This window comes from Engraulis encrasicolus, chromosome 16 (assembly GCF_034702125.1).
Source record: "Engraulis encrasicolus isolate BLACKSEA-1 chromosome 16, IST_EnEncr_1.0, whole genome shotgun sequence".
NCBI classification, from domain to species: domain Eukaryota; kingdom Metazoa; phylum Chordata; class Actinopteri; order Clupeiformes; family Engraulidae; genus Engraulis; species Engraulis encrasicolus.
In genome coordinates, this window is record NC_085872.1 from 32,425,482 (window position 1) to 32,431,606 (window position 6,125).

At 45.4% G+C, this 6,125-nt stretch overlaps 1 long non-coding RNA gene across 1 annotated transcript; it reads left to right on the forward strand.

The window, feature by feature from the left end:
- Positions 1-5,172: 5,172 nt before the first annotated feature.
- LOC134466512 (uncharacterized) lies at positions 5,173-5,823 on the forward strand. The gene is made up of 3 exons (XR_010038319.1): positions 5,173-5,444; positions 5,540-5,644; positions 5,742-5,823. It is a non-coding gene; the product is annotated as an uncharacterized LOC134466512 (long non-coding RNA).
- Positions 5,824-6,125: the final 302 nt, after the last annotated feature.

The following is a 6,125-nucleotide window of genomic DNA, read 5'->3' on the forward strand; positions in this document are numbered from 1 at the left end:
CAAATGTACACACACCAACATGCACACCATAGTGGCGACCCCGCCTTCATGACCACAACGTACATGAATTTGTAAATGTATCTATTTATGTATTTATTTATTTATTAAACTGTTGTTATATTTATTGAATTCCAATCTTGTCCGTAGACTGTATTTAGTAATACTTCTTTGTGTACTTGATGTTCTCCACTAATTGATTGTAGAACTGTAGGCCTACAATAATAAGCTGGGTGTTAGCAAAACGGGCCACACAGTGATCTCATAGAACAAGTAAATTTATTACATTTTTAAGAATGTTTCTAAATTTCGATCCCTCGGCGCACCCTCTGGTACTGCCAGGGGACTTCACCTTCAGGTGAGTTGAAGAACTGGCACAGAATGTTTCTCATGGCCTGCAGCGGACGGCAATGTCCCCGGAGCCTGTCGAGCCTAGGCGCATAGGCCTATTCAAGATGAATGAATGAATGAATGAATGTTTAAGTATAGTGTTAATGTTTCATGCAGTAGGCCTAGCCTACCGGGAAGGATTGATTTGTTGACACGAACTTTCCACGTTGCGTAAATGGACATTTGAAAAGGCCGTAGCCATTACACATTGCCAAGCAAAACGCATATTCAAGATGAATGAATGAATGAATGTTTAAGTATAGTGTTAATGTTTCATGCAGTAGGCCTAGCCTAACGGGAAGGATTGATTTGTTGACACGAACTTTCGAGACGAACACAAACTCAATGGGGCACCTAAGTCTCCACCCCTTCCGGGCGGCTTGTGGGGCTGGCAACGCAAACACTTTTGACTGGGCTGTAATGGACTGATCAAAGCTATTTTCCGACCCACCTCGCATTTCCCCGTCGATCACACATATGCTGTGCCTCAGAATTAATAACAACCAATGGTGTGCTTGTTGACTTCACTTGGCAAGCGTTTTTTGAGTTGTGTGTGTGCAAAAATATGTAATTATTTGGACTACACAACATACGTCGCATGTCCGACGTGCAGCTACTTAAGCCACGGTGCAGCGGTAGGGTTGGCTGTGCCTCGGTTCACGTCAGATATGCGAGGCGCACGTGTAGTCTCTAACACAGTTTTGCACAAAAGCTAAAATAACGTTTCTTGCGTGTCGGAAATGAGTGGTCTTACGACGCAAATCCAAACCTTTCAAATTCACTGTCATCATATGTGAAATCCAGAGCACATGCGAAACGGGATGAGGATTTAGCTTGACTCGCTCCATTAACTCGCATTCAAAATTTTGAGCGCTCCAGCCCCATGGATCGGAAGTAGAAGGGCGTGACTTAGGTGCCCCATGGCAAAGGAGACGTTACAGGCACGTCGACGTTCCGTAAATGGACATTTGAAATAGGGCGTAGCCATTACGCATTGCCAAGCAAAGCGCATGTAGGCCCAGCCTAATGGGAAGGATTGATTTGTTGACACGAACTTACGAGTCGAACACAAACTCATTGGCAACGGAGAGTACATGCCTAGCCTATTAGATCAAACAGTAACCTAGGCTATTTATATCAGATTTAAAAGTAAAAATTGCTTACCTCAAGCATACAGCCAGGCGTTGTTCTGGGTCGATGGGCACCCTGTAATTTGTCCGTTGTTTTTGTAGATGAGGTGCCACGATCACCAATAGGGCCTCAAACTCGGATACTGACATACGAAAATACTGTTTGAACCGGCCAGCATACCGTTTCAATTCCTGGACCAGGTTATGGTATTCGCCCTGCTGTTGCCTTCGCTGCAACAGCGGGTGGACCCAGAACTCTCTCTTTTTTTTCTTCCTCTCTAGGCATAAGAGCACAAGCTCATCGTCGCTGCTACTGGTATCCATCTTCGTTTCTAACTACTTTTTGGACTCGCGCTCGCATAATGATAGTCTGAGTAGAGCGGAATAGAATGCGGAAAATCGGAAAAATCACTCCGCAATTTCCCTTCGCCGGTGTGGACGTTTTTTTTTTTAGCTTTTCGCATTATTCGCATTTTCGCTTTCTGCTTTTTCGGAAATCCGCTTTCCTCGGCGGTGTGGACAGTCCTTTAAGGGACACTCCACCCATTTTGCATTAGGCTTTCCATTGCTAGACACCCAGTCATACTTTTGAATGGTCTTGCAAAAATCTCTCAATTCCCCCTGAGATAGGAGAAATCTGCATTCATCTGTTAACACTTCCTCCGTCAATGATGTAAAAATCGTCATTTTGCATCATTGACGGAGGAAGTGAAAGAGAGGTGGATTTCTGTTGAGACTACAAGCCTTTTTCCCCACCCTTTCAACCCTGCCCATAGGGGGTTGGACCTAATGCTCTAACAGACCTATCACAGATCAGTGTCCAAGTGCTTTTGGCAATGAGGCTCCAGTGAGCAGTGTTGCCAGATTGGGCTGTTTCCCGCCCAATTGGGCTGCTTGGGATGGCCGTCTGCGGGTAAAAATGGCATTTTGCAGGAAAACTCGCCCAATCTTTCCCATAGACATCAATAGAATTGGACGGGATTTATTGCTTCCAGGCAGGTTTTGAGCATTTTTTGGGCTGGAAATCATCAGCCTCATCTGGCAACACTGCCAGTAAGTCACTGGCATAGCTGGAAAGGAGAAGCTGGAGCACACTGCAGCTTAGTTTTCAAGATTTTATTTTGTGCACACACGCGACCAACGTTTCGGTGTTGCTACACCTTCTTCAGAGTCAAATGATAGCAAGAGAGAGACACACATTTCAAGACTTGACATTCACAGGTGATCCCACTTGGTTTGGCTAAATTGGTCTCATCTCATTGCAGGTAATTGACCCCAACCCCCAACACCGAAACGTTGGTCGCGTGTGTGCACTAAATAAAGTCTTGAAAACTAAGCTGCAGTGTGCTCCAGCTTCTCCTTTCCAGTGATGTCTGTCCCACTGTGATGCACCTGCAAGCAGGGTTGCCAGATGTCTTCCAGCCCAAAAAATGCTAAGAAGCTCAAAATCCCGCCCAATTCTGCTGATTTCTATGGCTAAAATTGGGCAGGTTTTTCTGCTAAATGCCATTTTTACTCGCACATGGCCATCCTAAGCAGCCCAATTGGGCGGTAAACAGCCCAATCTGACAACACTGCCTGCAAGCTGAGTGAGGGATGATGCATAGAGTCCCAAATAACTGGGTGTGGTCTGTGGAACTTGAGCATTGCTGTGCATTATGGGGATTGTTGTCACAAATCCACAAGCACTAAAAAGTCATTTTCTGAATTTTCTCGGCCAAGAAGGCACCAAATTAGAAATGTATGCTACTATTCTACTATATATATGACCCACTTTCAATACAATATTCATGTCTCCACCGGTGGAATGCCCCTTTAAGAGAGGTACTGTGTTCTACAGTAGCTGTAGAACAGTAACAGTAACCTCTGTGAAGTCGCCTTTGTTGGAATGAAAGTGTGGCACAATTTTTACTTTTACTTTGGTCAACACTGCCATTTGAAAGACTCATCATCATCATCATCATCATCTGTGGACATTTGTGGTCGACTATGTCTGTCCTCAGTCATGATCCTTATTGCTCTTCAGATGGGCAAAGAGGTCTATTCTGCACTCACATACCATTGGGCAATGTGGGCATGTGTGGGCAGGGGTAGTTATAGGTTTTTATGGAACCTTTTTGGTGGAGGTGATATTTTTTTTCATTTGCGCTTCTGCTCTGCAGCTCAGTGGAGATCATTGTTGTATTGTGCAGCCCCCTCTCGGACCGCTTTCCTCCAGCAGTGTTGCCAGATGTGTCTGACCAAATCCCGCCCAAAAGGTTCTCAAAAACCGCCAAAATGCGCTAAATTCCGCCCAAATTCAACAAATTACATTGATTTCTATGGGCCCAAAACGGCTTAAAAAAACGCCAAATGGCCAATTTTTCCCGTTTTTGCCAGCCGACGCTCATCCCAAGTAGCCCAATTGGGCGGGCACCCGCCCAATCTGGCAACACTGTCCTCCAGGCATGTCTGCTCTTCTCTATAGTCTCCCAAGTGTTAAGGCGTTATGTGTTATATGGCACTTCCTGATTTTGTCTTTGGACGTTTTCTATTGATTTACTGGATCATGTTTCCCTAGGACAAGCTCTGTGAGTTCAGGACTTGTTTTTGGGTAGTCTTGCATTCGGATGACATGCCCAGTCCATCTGAATTGGTGTTGTGTAATGATGGCTGTGATGGTAGGAATCCCAGCCTTCTCCAGAATGCTGCTATTTTGTCCAGCAATCCTCCCAGATTATCCTGAGGATTCTCCGTAGATATCTGTGATGGAAGGCTTTGTGTGCTCTCAGGTGTTTATTATATGTGCTCCAGGCTTCTGTCCCATACAGGAGAGTGGGGAGCAGTATCATTTTGTAGACTAGGATTTTGGTCTTTGGCAATCACTGTTTTCAAACACCCTTTTCTTCATCAATGGTAGATGACAGAAGGCTGCCAACCTCTATGGCCAGACCAAGCTGTTTGTGTGCTCACCAGTCAAAGTGCACAGCGAGGGCTACAATAGCATTATCATCTGCATACTGCAGCTCTGTGTATGAGATTGGTTATGGTGGTGGTTTGAACCAAAGAAACTCAAGAGAAAGAACAATCTCTTGGCGGGGAATGCATTGGCCATGGTGTAGTACGGGGGTGTTGCCTGAGGACGAGTGGATGGAAAATTAACTCCCTTGCGCATGGTCATTGGTCAGTGGGTGCGATGGATACCATTTTCGTACTCCCTTGCACATGGTCAGTGGGGGCGACACCATGATGGATAATTTGTGGCCAAGTAACGGCAGCTGTTGGTCAGCAGTAATTGCTGGGGGTAATTAAGGACAGCTGACAGACATTCACGCCGTCCTATGACCTGTTCCACAGTGAATAACATTTCCGTACTCCCCTCGCCATCATTTCGTACTACGCTGTTATGACGTGAGTAAGCCCTCTTGTCTCAAGCCTCTTTGGTTTGAACTTTGTCCCTGAATATGTTAATGTTCAGATGTCCGTCAGTCCTGTTCATAATATGCAAGATGGAGGATGCTGGCAATGAAGATGGAGAACAGTGTTGGTGCAATAACACATCCACCTTTAACTCCTGTGTCAAGCCGAAATGGTTTGGTCCGTAGCCAGAATCCTAATGCGTATCCTGCGATCGATCATGTGTGTCACCTGTAATGTTGGTTGTGCTTTCAGGCCCAGCAGAAACTGTTGCTGAACAGGGCTGAAGAATTTTCAGAGCTGAATAAGTTGATGAAATGCTTCACTGCCCAGCTGAAGCTCTCCGATGAAAAACTTGTGCTCGCACAAGAGAGGGATCTGGAGATAGAGAATCTAGGAGACAAAGATATTGAGGTCAGCAAGCAGCAGGATTGTGTGAAGCAGCTGCAGCAGGTGAACAGCGAGGCTAAGATGCTCCTTGATAAGCAGGAATTAAAACACAAGATCACTGTGGATGTCTTCAAGCAAGAGGTGGGTTTTGCTTGTTTTATGTCCTTATATTGTGTGCACTTTGAATTATTGCCGTATGTGCCATTCACTTTTTATATGCTTAATCCGGACTTCAGGTCGAGTCTCTGACCAAAGAGGTGGCCTTCCTAGAAAACAGTAATGTGGATTTGGAAAAAGTGAAAGCTGAGCTCAATGGCGAGCTCAAATTATAAAATCAACAGGTATAGTGGCACAGTCATGGTCCATTTTCCAGCTGTAATAGAGTGGCCTACCAGAGTGCCATGAAATATCTCATAGTTGCTTGTTCTCTCCTCTTAGCTACATACTAACAGCCTTGAAGCTGACAACAGATTGATGGCTACTCAGAGTCAGGTTCAGGCCCTTAAGCTGGAACTAGAGAACACTGTGATTGAAATGGATAAGAAGCAAAGGTAAGTGAGACAGTGCTGTGGGAAACGATGCCTTTAGGATTCAGGAGTAGCTAAATGTTTTGCTATTGTAACAGGGTGAAGGTTTTGCGCCTTAAGGCATGGAAGTAGTCTGAGATTGGTGTCACCCGCAATTGGCCCCCGCAATTACCTGTTTCCGAGTTCATTTAAAAGCCTGGCACCGGTTACCGCAGGGTGTGGCTGATTTGTTTGGTGCCATCTCCGCGTCAGTTTGTACGGTTGTGCCTGGGCGCACACACCGATATGAAGTGGT